Consider the following 14,455-nt stretch of genomic DNA (forward strand, 5'->3'; position numbering starts at 1 on the left):
GTGCCAGGAGGCCACCTTCTAAAAAGAAAGGAAAGGGATCTGGGGGAATACTTGTGGAATTGGAGAAATTTATCAAAGAAGAAAGATGTTTCTAAAAGAAGATGTGCTTGCCTGGAATAAGGTGCCTGAGAAGAGGGACCAGGGTAAAGTAGGATAGGAAAGAGGTGTGAGAGTAAGAGGGAAAATTCACTTGATGATTCAAAGAGATGAATCAGGGAGGAGAAATCCACTTGAGAGACTATTTGAGGTTTAACAGGGAGTCACTAATACATTTCTTGGGGGGAGGGTGGTAAAGGAAGAGGTGGGGTGAGAGATGAAGAGGATGAGCTGATTAATACTTTAAATCCAAGCCAAAAAAGCTGAGTAGCAGGAGACCATTGGATTCGCAAATTATTTCAACTGCATGTGGTTTGGGACAGTGTGAGGGAATTTCAGACTTTCAGGCACTTGTGCACCGATCTTAGCATGCGCTGTGGTGAACAAGAGGCAGACGTGAACACCAAGATAACAGAGGTCTGTGTGCATGTGTGTGAGCATGAGTGTGTGATGCAGCCAAAAACCTCAAAGGGGAATCCTCTCCAACTTTGGCTCTGTATATGGGGTAAGGCTGTCCTTCCCTGCTGTTGTGACCAAGGAGGAATAGCCTTCACTTCCAGATAAACCTCAGGGAATCCAAGATTGAACTGCCCCAAGTCCCCTACTCTGCTCCCAAGTTTCCAAAGAGACTTCCAGGGAAAATGATTATCTTCTTTTCAACTTATAAACACCTGTAGAGGACTTACCTCTGAGTTAAAAGTACACATCATGCACTGGTTGTAAACACCAAAAAGGCATTAAGCATTAGTGAAAGTTTTTTTTCAACTGAGATCAAAAGGCCTAGACAGTATGATAGATGGAGGGTGTAAACAGTTTCCAAACTCATCTCATGCTACTTTCCTCTGCTGCATGCCCTCCAGCCACACATGCCTCCTTGCTCTTCCTCAAACACCATTTCAGCACCTACTGATCTCAGTGCCTGAAGCTCCCAAGACTTCCCTATCTGGAGTGCCTGCGCCATATAACCATTTTTAGTTTCTTTATGGCGCCCATCCCTATTCAGACACAATCTAGTGAATTTATTTATTTGGTTTCTTTGTCTTTCCATTGTTAGATTATAAGCTCCGTGCAAATAGGGGCTTTGTCTGCCTTCTCCAGCTTCTAGGACATGTCTGGCACACAGCAACTGCTCATTGACTGAATAAACATGCTCTTTATGTATAGTAGTTGTATCTTTTAAATTACAAAGAAAGGACTTTTCTGCACTAAGAACTGATTCAGCAGACTCTTCCAGTCTTATTCTTCCATACAGTGATGTGGACACTCCTTAAAAGGAAAAAGAATAAAGGGACTGGTGTTATTATAGCCCCACCTAAAAGAGTGATGCTCTTTATTAAGGAAGTAAATACCTGTGGTTAGTTTATCTTCTTTTGTTGTGTGATCATGAGAAGACTCAGAGGCCTCCTGGAGTTCAAAGTCTCCTCTGTTGAGTGGGTAGATTAAATCTCATTATGGACACACTAGAATTCACAGGCAGAGAGGGCTTGGCTTCTCAGCCAGCAAATGCAGTGACCCTGAGTTTGTGCTCTGTAGAGTCCCAGCTCTTGGGCACTGTGCCAGTTTGAAGCTTTTATGTACTTCCGAGAAGCCATTTCATTTTTCCTGATTCAATAGGGGTAGCCATGTTTCTTTCAATCCTGGTTCAATAGTGCGGGGTGGAAACTTTGATTGGATTGTATCTATGGAGATGTGACACATCCAAACGTAAGAAGGACCTTTTGATTAGATAGAGATGTGACTCGGCCCATTCAAGGTGGGTCTTGATCAGTTTACTGGAGTCTTTTAAAAGGGGAAATATTTTGGAGAAAACTCAGAGCCATCACGAGATCCAAACATTTAGAGATACAGAAAGAAAACACCCATGGAGAAGCTTTTTGAAACCAGAAGCCAAAGATCCCAGCAGTCACCAGCTCAGTTGACAGAGGGTGTTTTGGGTCCACTGGTCTTTCTTGAGTCAAGGTATCTTCCTATAAATGCCTTAATTTGGACATTATATGGCCTTAGAATGTAAACTTGTAACTTAATAAATTCCCTTTATAAAAGCCAACCCTTTTCTAATATATTGTATTCCAGCAGCATTAGCAAACCCAAACAGGCACCCATGTGGAGGGGATGTAAAAACCGCTCTTCTGTATGGGAGCCCACACTCAGCTGGCTTCACCCCACCAGAGTTGGCACAAAGCTGAGCTGGGAAGGTTCGGTCAATTTTCCCTGTTGTCCCCTCCTTACAACTGCATTTCCATGCCCCCGACCTCTTCTCCACTACCACTCTTCATGAATCCCCATTTTGGTTAAGAAGCCCCCATGGGAAGGCTCACACAGCCTGCTCTGTCCAGCCTCCATCTCAGGCTCTCCTCAACTGCCAAGGTCACTTCAGTACTCCACCTCTTCAACAGAAGAACAAGCCAGATGGTGTAGCAGGAACAGCACCCTGGGGGTGCATTACCGCAGGTCAGGATCCCAGCCTCTTCCTTTTATCTTTATCACCTGCAACTTTGAGCAAGTCACTGCTTTTAGAGGCAGATTTCTTTAGTTGTAAATCTGGGATACAAACTCAATCCATATAGCTCAAGGGGTCTCTCAGTTCAAATTTAGTTCATTGGAATACAAACTTAATGTCTTATCAAACCTTCTAGGCTGAATTCACATTCTTGGGGAGCTAGTCTGAGCAACAGAGTTGATCTAATAAACAACAAAGTAATTTACAATTGGCTAGTAATGGCCAAAAAATGGCTTCAAGGATTATACCATTTAAGCAACATGTTTTCATTTCTATCTGATCTCTTCATTTATATCCAGTCTTAAGTAGGAAATCATTTAAGGTGAGGATTTTAGGTGTCAGGCTGACCTCTGGAGTCAATACCTTAAGAGAGAGGGGGGGCTTCAAGTCATAATTTTGACAATAGTGCTTTTGGCCCAAGCCTAAGGCTGACCCCATTCAAAGTCTCCTATAACCTGGGCAGGGTCACAGATGTTCCCGGAGGCCACTGCCACTATTACACAACCATTTTGCAACTCTTGCCTCATCAAAACTATGTTTTCCCTTGGTTACTTTCCCTTTCAAATACCCTGATTACTAATTGCAAAGACCAGGCAGACCTGGGCAATCCCAAACAGAAGTCCCTCATCTGGCTTTGGCAACTTCCTTTAGGACTAAGCGTGGGGAAAAACATAGACCCACAGACTCAGTAGTTTTCTCAACATCTGAAAACCCTGTCCTATCCCATCTCCACCCCACGTTTCCTCTTCTTCAGGTTTGAGAATCGCTGCCACCACTTCTCACAGGACACAGGAGAGTTTCTCATCTGAAACCCGGAGCTTGGAAATGCCAGCTTTTCCCCTTCAAGTGCCTCTTGCCTCTCTAGAGAGGTGAGTCAGGTACACTATAGATGTTCAACCAAGCACCTGGGCGAGACGGAGTGGATGGATCTTTCCTTGTGGGTGGTATCGATGTTGACACACCAGGCTGGACCCAGCATGCTTTGGCTTAATCTACGATTGCTGTCTAGCATTTGTTTTCTTGATTGGCTAATCTTCCCACAACCACTAAACTGCCCAACTCCTTTCTCTTTTCTGTGTGTTCTCCCAGGAACACACCCACGCACTCTTTTTAAGTTCCTTCGTTTCGTTAGGCCTCAAGTATAACTTTTCAGTTTCTTTTAGCAACTTCTTACTCGGAAGTTGACTAAACCTTGGTTTAGATTCCTTAATGTTCTCTGGGAGCATAGCATAATGGTAAGAACAGTCTTAAGAGTCAGAAATATCTGAGTTGGAATGTCTTTCATTGGATTGTGTGACTTCCACAACTTATTTAACTTCTCTGAGCTTCAGTTTACACATCTTTATAATGCTGACAATATATTTCAGAGCTGTGAAGAGCTGAGTTAATTTACATAATGTCCTTGGTACAAAATAGGCATGTGAGGACAGATGACTATTAATATAAAAATGATAATGGCAATACTGATGATGAGCCCGCTCATCTACTTGCAGCTATATGACCTGGTCTAAATATTGAACTTCAGCTTTCCCAGCTATTAAATGAGGACAGTTGCAATTATTTAATAGTTATTTGAGGATCCAATGTGATAAAGCTGTAAAGCACTGAGGATAGTCCCTGGCACATAGTAGGCTTTTAAAACATGTTTACGTCCTTGCCTCTTTTTCCTCTATCTCAAGGTAGTCTTGTTAGGATTCCAAGGTCTTGGCATATATAATATTTGACTGATGCTCGTGGCTGTTCCAGAACCAATGAGACTCCATCAGAGTACATGATGAGCCTTTGCTGGATTCCCAAATATGGAGCGCTTCAAATTTGGGAGCTGATGACTCGTGCCCGTTTTGCTACCATTTTGCTCCAGCTGGGCGCACACTTTTCAGCTGGGTCTGTGACACATAACTCAGTCTTTTCTTCAATATATGCCATAGAAAAGAAATAAATAGCCCCGAAGCTCTTTCTCTTTCTTCCTGTCATTCTTACACAGGCTAATTCTGTTTTGTTCAAACCAGGGCATTTCACATGGCCCTGCAAGTTCTGACACAGCTGCTGGCTCTATTCTTTAGTCCAGGATTAAGCCAGCCCGTAAAGTTATACTTTGTGTCTAATTTTTAGTCTGTAAACCTTATACTTTGTTAAAGGTGAAATCTTAGATTAAATCAGCATGAAAATGTCAGCTCCCCTGGGACCCTTGAGTTATGACCCTGTTTTGTTTATAGCAGGCTCTGCATGCCCCAGCATTCATTATGGACTTTCTAATTTTTACCACGTTGCTCTCTTATCCATTATTAAGGTGGTGCTTGTCTCTTTCTTTTCTGATCACCTTACCCCTACCCCATCCAATAACTTTTTAATCATACAATATATATAATTTAGGCAGCCAGTTTTTCAATTTTAAAGGTATGTTTTAGGAAAGTTTATTACATAAGTTAAAAAACCTTCCAGTTATGTGGACTCTGGCTTGCAATGTGGCCAGGAAAGGAGAGAGCAAGAGAAAAACAACAGAGAGAAAAAATGATTGTTTGGTCTTGGGCAACCAAAATCTAGATCCTTATCTTCTCAGATAAGGCACCCGGTTGGGACCAAGGAAGAAACTATTGGATGGAATGATAAGATCTCTTGGATGGGGTTCTTGGGTCACTTTTAAGACTACACTGGACATCTTTTCTTTTCACTTGCCCAGCACCCATTCCTCTCCGACTTTCTGGGAATCATATAATGACTTTCTTTTTAAATTTTTTTTCATTTTTAGCTTTTTTATTGTATAGTATAACATATATACAAAGCAAAGAAATAAAAAAGCAGTAGTTTTCAAAGCACTGGTCAACAAGTGGTTACAAGACAGATCCCAGAGTTTGACATGGGCAACCATATGATCCTCTCAGATTTTTGCTTCTAGCTGCTCCAGAATATAGGAGGCCAGAGGGCTTAAATATTTTTTAATCATCACAATCAACATTTTTCCTTCTTTTTTTGTAAAAAAAATAACATACGTACAAAAAAGCTATAAATTTCAATTAGTTGCAGAACATATTTCAGACTTTGACATGGATTACAATTTCACAATTTTAGGTTTTTACTTCTAGCTGCTCTAAAATACTGGAGACTAAAAGAGATAATTTAATGATTCAGCATTCATATTCATTTGTTAAATCCTATCTTCTCTGTATAACTACACCATCACCTTTGATCTTTCCACACCTGTCTTTAGGGGTGTTCGGCTATGGCAATTCCAAATTTTTGATAGTGGAAGGGTCTGTCACTAATATGGGGTAGGGAGATGGAACTACATGATGTTCTGGAGAGACTGGGCTAGGTTTCAGGATTTATCTGGACCAGGGACCCATATGGAGATTGTACGTTTCTGGAAAGTTACTCTAGTGCATGAAACCCTTGTGGAATCTTATATATTGCCCTAGGTGTTCTTTAGGATTGGCTGGAATGGTCCTGGTTGGGGGTTGGCAGGTTATGATAGGTAGCAAGGTCTACCTGAAGTTTGTTTTAAGAGGAACCGCCAGAGTAACCTCCTGACTCTATTTAAACTTTCTCTGTCACTGATACTTTATTAGCTATACCTCTTTTCCCTCTTTTGGTCAGGCTGGAACTGTTAATCCCACGGTGCCAGGTCTGGATTCCTCCCTAGGAGTCATCCCCCTCCCCAGACTTTCTTTTGGGACTCCCCGATCTCTACTCTCAGTCCCTAGGACTAGGGACAGACACATGACCAAGGCCTGGCCAATCAGAGTGCTCCTTTGTCCTGGCCACGCGAATTGGTTAAGGAATGGACATGTGACCTGAGTCAGCGCACAGAGAGCCAATCCTTGCGGCTTTTACAAAAATCACTTGGAATGAGATGGCTGCTGGGGCTGCTGGGAGGATAGGGTGTGGCTTAGAGGTGCTGGCGGCCATCTTGTTGCCACTGTTGAAAAACTACCCAGAACCAACCTGAGCAAGGTTCGGGAATGGAGAGGGAGAAAGACCCAGTCCTGGTGAGAGACAGCCCCTGCACCCAACTGTGCCTAAAGCGCTTTTCTGTTAAAAGAGCCAGTCTGCCCCTCCTTTTGTTTTATTATGTGATTATAAGTTAGAATTCATTCACCTGCGTCCTAGGGTTCTGGCCCTACACAGAGCTCAGTAAGGTCTAGTAGGCACTACAGCCGATACACAAAACACTTAAAATCCAGAGAAGAGACTCAATCTATGCCGATGGCCTATTAGATCCGAGAGCCCATAAGATGGAGAAGACAGGCACATATGAATAATTACCGGAGTATTTTAGAGTATTTCAAAGACACAAAACAATGGTACTACTCCTGGAATGAAAGAATAAAAACAGATATAATTAAAAAAAAACAACCGCCACTAATCTGAATTCTGTGGCATAAAAGAAACAAAAACAATGATAATCATTTAGAGACGGGAAAGGTCTATATCCCAGAGGCGACGGTGTAGATTTAGTGTAAGCGCTGGCCAGGGTGACCCAATTTGTTCTAGTTTGTTTGAGACTGTCCCTTTTTAAAAACAAAAAACCTTAGTGCCAGGCAAATCTGGACATTTTTTTCCTAGCGTGGTCAAGGCACTACTTTTCTGTGCCTCAGTTGCTTCGTCAGTGAATGGGGGAGGGGGGCAGTTGGCAGGACTGTCAATGGTTCAAACCACGTGTGAGGAGCTCCAGCTTTCTATAAAGGAGCCATCGTGGCTACTGCACGAGGGGAAGGGGGCACTGCACAACTCCCACTTTCGCTTCGAAGGAGTTTCTCTTCTATGCATGAGATTTTGGGGGTGGGTGGGGAAACCTTTTCTCTGAGGGACCTCCCTCTAGAATTCCAGGATTTATTTTCTTTCCTTACAGGGAAAAATGGTTCTTAGAGATGAGTGGTTCCCACACCTGCTGATCATAAGCATCACCTGGGGAGCTTTAAAACTATGCATTCCTGGATACCACACCTGGAGGTTCCTACTCAGCAGGCTTGGGGTGGAGCCAGGGCTGTGTCATTTTTTTTTTTTTTTTTTAACTTTTTGCAGGTGACATTCACACAAATTACCCACAAATGTTGGAATGTTAACGATCATTAATAATAAATCAATTTCCATACACCTCACAAATGGACAAGACACACCATTGTTTGAGCCATCATGTTCCAGCACTTCTCAAACTTTCCGTGCATGGGGAAGTCTTGTTAAGACACAGGTAGCTGGGCCCCACCCTAGGGTTCTGATTCAGTAGAGCTGGGATGGAACTCTATTGAATTTACATTTACATTTCTAAGATGCTCCTAGGTTGTGGGTTGGATACTTTAATGAGCATCATTCTCAACCATAAGCTCACTTTATTATATTGTTTGCTCCCTTTAGCCTTTGTAATCATTATAGCATCCCATTTTGCTTCCCCCTAGTACAGTACTCAATAAATTATTGATGAATAAATGCATGGATAAATGTTTTATTGGCCTTAATGACAGTGACCTTTCAACCAGCTTTCTAAAGAATATTGTGGCCTATGCCAATTAGTATGTATGAAAGGTTTCTGCTGGCTGACTAAGGAACCAAGAATATTGTCTCAGGGGACCTTAGGACATGGGTGGGAACGACAGGATTTCCTGCTCTCAGCCTTAGGGGGCTTTGTGCTGAATACAAAGAAGTAACTGCTTGAGTTCTGTCCTGGGGCCTCCAGCCAAGCTTACTGGACTTTCTCAAAGACTCCATTTTGCTTGTTTTTCACTTTCTAAGGCTGTCAGATTTCCTTTTCACCCACCAATTTCATTCTGGCTTTCTTTAGCCAGCTGTCATACTTAAAATTTCTAAATGGATTTACCGGGACATTACACAAGCATATTCTGGTTGCTATAACTCTTTATTCCCGTGGATAAACTTGTCATTATCCCTCTGGAAGCCCAAGTATGACGACTCCAATTTCTGCTCAGGCTGCGTGCGGGCCCCTAATCATCCTAGCATCCTCCTGACTGTTTTTGGCTTGTTCTTGTTCTCTCTTGATGCTGAGACAGCTGTAACCACCCTGGCACCCTCTTTTGACCCATCCTCATTAGTATGAGAAATGTTTCTTGGACTGCAGAGATCTGTGCATGACCACAACCAAGACCTCAAGGCTAGACATGCCCCAAACAAAGTTAGAAAGCACAAGAAAGCCACTGACCATTATTTGCCACTGATTGGGGGAACACATAGTCCAAGTTCTGGAGGAACATTCAGATCGTGGCTTTGCAACTTTTATGTAACTACTTGAAATAGCATCCAGAAAACAAGCACAAATATCATCACCTCTACTACTACTCAGGATACAATTCAAAGAGATAATAAGTCTCTTTATTTCAGGTTCTGTTCCATGATACCACTACAAATGGATGGTTGATTAATTGGTATACAATATCGGTTAATTAGTTGGTATACAGTCTCATTACCCTTGAGAAAACAAGATGTGTGTCCAAAATGACAGGAAACAGAGTCTTCCCCACTCCTCCCTGGAATAAGGGTTTGGTGATGATCAGAACCTATAGTTATGGAGAAATAATCCCTTCTAAGTCAGTTTTACAACATCAACCCAACTAGATGGCCAAGTATGGGGCAATAAGCAAAAACAGCTTTTTCCATCCTTCTGCCCAGGCAGAGCTATTCAACAACAGAGGGAGCAATAGCCTTTTACTGCCTAAGGTCAGCTGCACTACAGGAACAGTAGTTCTTGTAGAACTTCTGCCACTGCAGAACTGTTCTCTAGTGCAGACTGGCCTGGGATGCTTGGTTGTGTGTAGCTTAGAAGGCCTCTGGATCCTTCCTGATGTTGTGTTAATGACATTGTTGTTTCAGGAAACACCTCACAACCTGGTAGACAGGATATTATCTTGTTCAATGATTTTTTGAAAAGTCAAACATTTAAAAAAAACTGTTCAATAGAACTAAGAGTTAATAATAGATGGGTATATGGGGGAAATGTACCTATAGCAAACTATGGACTATAGCTAACAGTCATATTTAAATTTTCTTTTATCAACAGTAACAAATATGCCGTACCAATACTATGGGTCAATAATGGGTGGGGGCTAAGGAGTATGGGAAGATATGGGTTTCCTTTTTTACTTTAATTTCTTTTCTGGAGTAATGAAAATGTTCTAAAATTGATCATGGAAATGTGTGTACAACTATGTAATGATACCAGGAGCCAGTGATTGTATACCTCAGATAGTTTTTATGGTGTGTGAATATATCTCAATACAATTGCATTTTAAAAATGCAATTTTTTTAAAAAAGAACATTAAAAAAAACCCCTCATCACATAGAAGCCATTTGGAGAGTCACACCTTCTAGAGAGAAAATGGAAATTTGTATTATAGTAGGCTATGAGCTTCCAGAAGCCTGGTAGGTGAGGATTGGATGGTTGGGGGAGGGAGGAAATGTGGCCAGCATGTCACTCTTCATAGTCATTTCTTGACCTACGGTCAGGATATTGATTCTTTCTGCCTTAAAAATTTGTCCATCCTATATGTGAAAGATTATGTGTTGATGGGGAGGAGAGGCTATGGCAGGGAAGGATTTAAAAACTCTTCGCATTCATAGAGGTTGAGGAGATTCAACTACTGAGGGAGCAGCCAAGTTCACACCATTGCAGGAAACGGAGAAATACCAGAAGTTTTGTAACTTAGCTATGCATATTAACATGAGTGGGGGGAAAGTATACCATCCCCAAAGTCCATCTTTTGTAAGGTGATCAGGAGAAATATTTTGTAAGAGACACACTGAGTTTGAAATCTTAAAGAGACTTGTTAGAGCTGCTGTATGTAGCTGAGAGAGAACAGAAAAATTCCACCATGTAGGTTGGTAAGCCCTCAAGAATCAAGAGGGGGTGGGCAATGGTGGCTCGGTGGCAGAGTTCTTGCCTGCCATGCTGGAGACCCGGGTTCGATTCCTGGTGCCTGCCCATGCAAAAAAAAAGAATCAAGAAGGTCAGATGAGTTAAAGGGAGAGAGCTAGAGAGGATTTCATTGGGACGGGAGTGCCAAGGGAAGGATACATATTTACCTCTGATAAGGGAGGTTGTTGAAGGAACAGACTGAAGCTTTCCATAAAACCTTCCTGTTTACACTTGAAAGAATCCAGAAGCAAATGGGCATTTGCCCAAGAGTCTGCAGGGGTTATCTGCTGTGTTTAAAATTTTTAAGGAAGCAGATAGAGGATTCCCATGCCTAATGGTCTGGCATAAAGCAAGACACTCAGCTTGTTTTAGAGAGCAAGTGTCTGCCAGTGCGTTGTTTGCAAGGCTGCCTAGTTAATTTTTGGTAAATTCTCATTAATGAAGATAATACACAGATACTGGGTCAACATTATCTGTAAGTTCCCCTCATTTTCTGTATAAACTTTAACTTCCTCTCAAGTCCTTCTGGAGATATTCTTCCAAGTAGATGGCTGGAAGTCCTTGTAGCAGCTCCTCAAAAGCTATGTTTAGGTCTCTAACTATTATGAGGCAGAATTGAAAATGTTTCTCTTTCACAATATCCCAGATGGATTGCCTGCCACATATTGTAACTATGGACTTCAAGGACACCCCCCACAGAAGATTGACATCCAATCCATTAAGCCCCATCTTTGTCATCAAGCTATTCTCTAATTGGGAGAGCTGTGTTGATACGCCATCTTGTTGCCAGCTAGCTGTTCCCCCGAGACCAGTTTCATGCTATTGAGGGAGAAGCCACATCTTGAAGCAGGGTGGTTTACAATTATACCAAAATAATAATCTACTCATCAAAAAATCTGAAATTCCTGCCCATGTCATGACATAGGAGGATGCTGCTATATTAAAAGATGTCATCTCGTCCATTATTACTAAACCATCCATTTTGATGTTAAAATTCTTCAGCTTTCAGCTGTGTCCATGTGTCCCAGAGCAGGGAGATAACAACACTTCCTAGCCCCAACATTCTGTGGTTCCAGGGGAACTGTGGTTGGCACAAGACTCAGTCTCTGTTGTCACCCAAAAGGGAAAATAGGACTAAAGACTGATCAAACTAGCCCCCTCAGGGTGAAGACAGCATGATATATGAGGGGAATGAAAGGATTTAAATAGAAAGCATATCAAGATGGGCAAAATAACCATCAGAGGGGAAAATGATAGGGAGTCTGCTAATTATTTAGAAAGATTCATAGGGGAGAGGAGAAAACAAAATAATCTTCACAAGTAAGAATTGTGTGGACGCCACTTAGCCAGGGGAAAATGCCCACTCCGTGCCCGCATGGAGCTTTTATGAGAAGGCTAACAGAGCTTCACATATGCAGAACGATAGAACAAATAGCAGAAAGAGTATATAGCCGAGTTTTCCCTTCGAACTTTAGAGACAAGCAAAAACCTGCACACACACACATCAGTTGTCTGTGTGGATGTGTACCATGTATGTATGCGGTTCGTGGCAATTTAAAAATTGTTATTTGCTTTTGGGTTATTCAGGATTAGTTCAAACAGTGAAATAAATCTCCAGAATTAGGCAGCCTGACCTGGAAGGTAAAAAAAACCAGCCTGACACAAAGCAGGTTAGAGGTTTTGTTAAAGGGAACATTTGTGCTCAAACAGCAGAGATAATGGGATTAGAGTTGGAGAAAGGAACCCTGGTTTAAGTCTGAATAAACTTTAGCTAGCACTCTTTTTTTACCCCATTCACAGTGGATGGTTTTAAGCATGCCCATTTTATACATGAAATTTAGGACATACAAAATAATATAACATGCAATCATTACCCTAAGGAACAATATCCAACCTTAAAAAGGAAGCTATATGAGTTCAGATAAGGGAGAAAGCATTAGGGGCTAAGATATTCAAGGAAAAAATATCAAGAAAGAGGTTGAATATAAGCTAATTCTGGCAGATGAGTAGAAGGAGAAATTAATCTGAGTGAAGATGTGGAGGCATGAATATTCAAGAAATATTTGGGAAATGGCAATATTTTCCATTTGGAAAAGAGGAAGTCTTTATGAATTTTGTTCTGCTAACATGATTCCATTTTCATCTCCTTTTCTCTCTCCCTGTTTTACCTTTTCTGCCTCTTGCTTCTCCTTTGCTTATGTCTCAAGACTTTCAGTAGCATCTTGGGTCCAACTCTTAATAACCAGAGAGCTAAAATGTATGCTTTGATCTCCTCATTCATGAAGTCCACCTTGTAATTTTTCTAGATCCCAGTATTTATTCCTCAAATAATAATATTAAACAACTGCATTCACATTATTCTTTCCTTTTTTTTGCTTACTGTTCTCATGAGAAGGAGTGATTAGTACAGGTAACAAAATCTGGCCTATAGTGTGGCCCTGTGTTGACTGTAGCCATCCAGGAAATATCTACTGCAAAGTTAATCTGTTTTATTAGAAGACACTGCACTAGGAATCAAAGGATAATGGAACTGACTTTGTTGAACATTTCTCATGTGTAAATTCTACGATAGGTTCTGTGAGGGACAGAGATGACTAAGAAGTTTTCAAAATGCTGCATTTATTGGAAGAGACCAGTCTCTGAAACTATAACTGATGACGAAATCAGCTATTGCTCAGAAGATTCTGCTTCATCATACTCTATGACTATTTGGCAATCTCCATTCATGAGGCATCTTTTTCTTTTATTAACAATTCTTTCCTTGCTTAGTTTCTCTTATGGAATCTAATCGTCGAGGGAAAATTCAATGCTACCCCCACCTCCATTTCTAAATTCTTTATTTTGTGTACTAACAGATCCCTCTTAATTAGCTGCAGTCAAGCACTCATTTCATGGCAGAGATTTTTCTGATTAAAGCGGGTTGATTGTACCACAATTGCCTAGAGTGCATTTGCAGCTGGCTGTTGGATATGTCTTCTGTCCACCAACCCAGCCAAAGACACGAAAACTGGATGATGGACAAAGTAGAGGGAGTTCGGTGATTTAAAGAGATTGATTAATTGGTTTGCATTGGGGAGGAGAAATTTCTTTGTCAGATATCTTCAAGCCTACAAGTGATGCATAATTATTTCAATTGTCCTGTGAGCATTCACTGTCTGGACCCTACAAAAGAAAATTCTTAGAGCATTATGGATACATGTCTTGACAAAATAGGAACATCAAGAAAGTTTGCCTAATCGAGTAGGAGGAAAGAAGGAGGGAAAGCATAACTACCTGCTCACCCGGAGGCACTGAAGTACTAGACCACAGTCTACACTTTATTTGTAGGTGCAACCAATGAGGATTCTGTACCTCATTGGTATGATATTGCTTATAGATCAAGGAAGCTATGTCTTCAAAACAGTCAGCTATGCTTAAAGGCTCCACCTTTATAAAGGCTGCCATATAGTCATAGAGAAAGGAGGGATCTGCTGTAGTCAAGGTTTGTAGAAGATGCTGATGTGGCTCATGCTGGAGTGAAATGAGTAAATGTGTGGATGTTTTTCAGTGAGACAGATATGAATATGAATTCCAGTTGGACCAAACTTGGTTCTGTGATCATTATAAACCTCAGTATGTTTTTCCCCTTAATAGTAATGGCTAACTTTTTTTTTTTAGAGCTTCCCCAGTGTCAGGCACTGTTGTAAGCAGCGGATATATGCCACCTCATTTACTCTCACAACAACCCAGTGAGGTTGAGTGCAGAAAAGAGTTAGGATAGATCTGAGACCACTGTCCTTGGAAAGTTCTGCTTGTCAGTTTGGCCCTTCCTTGACTGAGGTCTGGGAAATCGGATTTCTGGATGTTTCCCACCATTCTCTGATAAGAGTGGTTCACCATGCCTAAACTGTTTGTGCAAACAATGTGGTTTATAATAAACACCAGCTTTCCTTCTGGGAGTCAGGAATTATGGTACATGCCAACATGACCAGCCTCCAATGAAAACCCTGGGCACTGAG

General features: G+C 41.4%; 1 protein-coding gene and 1 long non-coding RNA gene across 8 annotated transcripts in view; one reads left to right on the forward strand and one right to left on the reverse strand.

Annotated features, from left to right (window-relative positions):
* Window positions 1–14,455, reverse strand: part of NEDD9 (neural precursor cell expressed, developmentally down-regulated 9) — a 192,930-nt gene that overhangs the window by 164,019 nt on the left and 14,456 nt on the right. Inside the window, exons 1-2 of one of the 4 annotated variants that reach the window (XM_077143657.1) lie at window positions 6,169–6,654; window positions 2,415–2,589 (exon numbers count right to left, since the gene is read on the reverse strand). The exons of 2 other annotated variants lie outside the window; for them this stretch is intronic. The gene's annotated coding sequence lies outside the window, so the exon portion shown is untranslated. Of the gene's footprint in view, window positions 1–2,414; window positions 2,590–6,168; window positions 6,655–14,455 lie in introns of those variants that run through there. One more of the 4 variants, XM_077143659.1, reaches the window with a different exon arrangement.
* Window positions 6,452–14,455, forward strand: part of LOC143669084 (uncharacterized) — a 32,880-nt gene continuing 24,876 nt past the window's right edge. For all 4 annotated transcript variants that reach the window (XR_013168687.1, XR_013168685.1, XR_013168684.1 and 1 more), the window contains exon 1: window positions 6,452–6,582. This is a non-coding gene — a long non-coding RNA (uncharacterized LOC143669084). The remainder of the gene's footprint in view (window positions 6,583–14,455) is intronic.

This window comes from Tamandua tetradactyla, chromosome 25, assembly GCF_023851605.1.
Source record: "Tamandua tetradactyla isolate mTamTet1 chromosome 25, mTamTet1.pri, whole genome shotgun sequence".
NCBI lineage: Eukaryota > Metazoa > Chordata > Mammalia > Pilosa > Myrmecophagidae > Tamandua > Tamandua tetradactyla.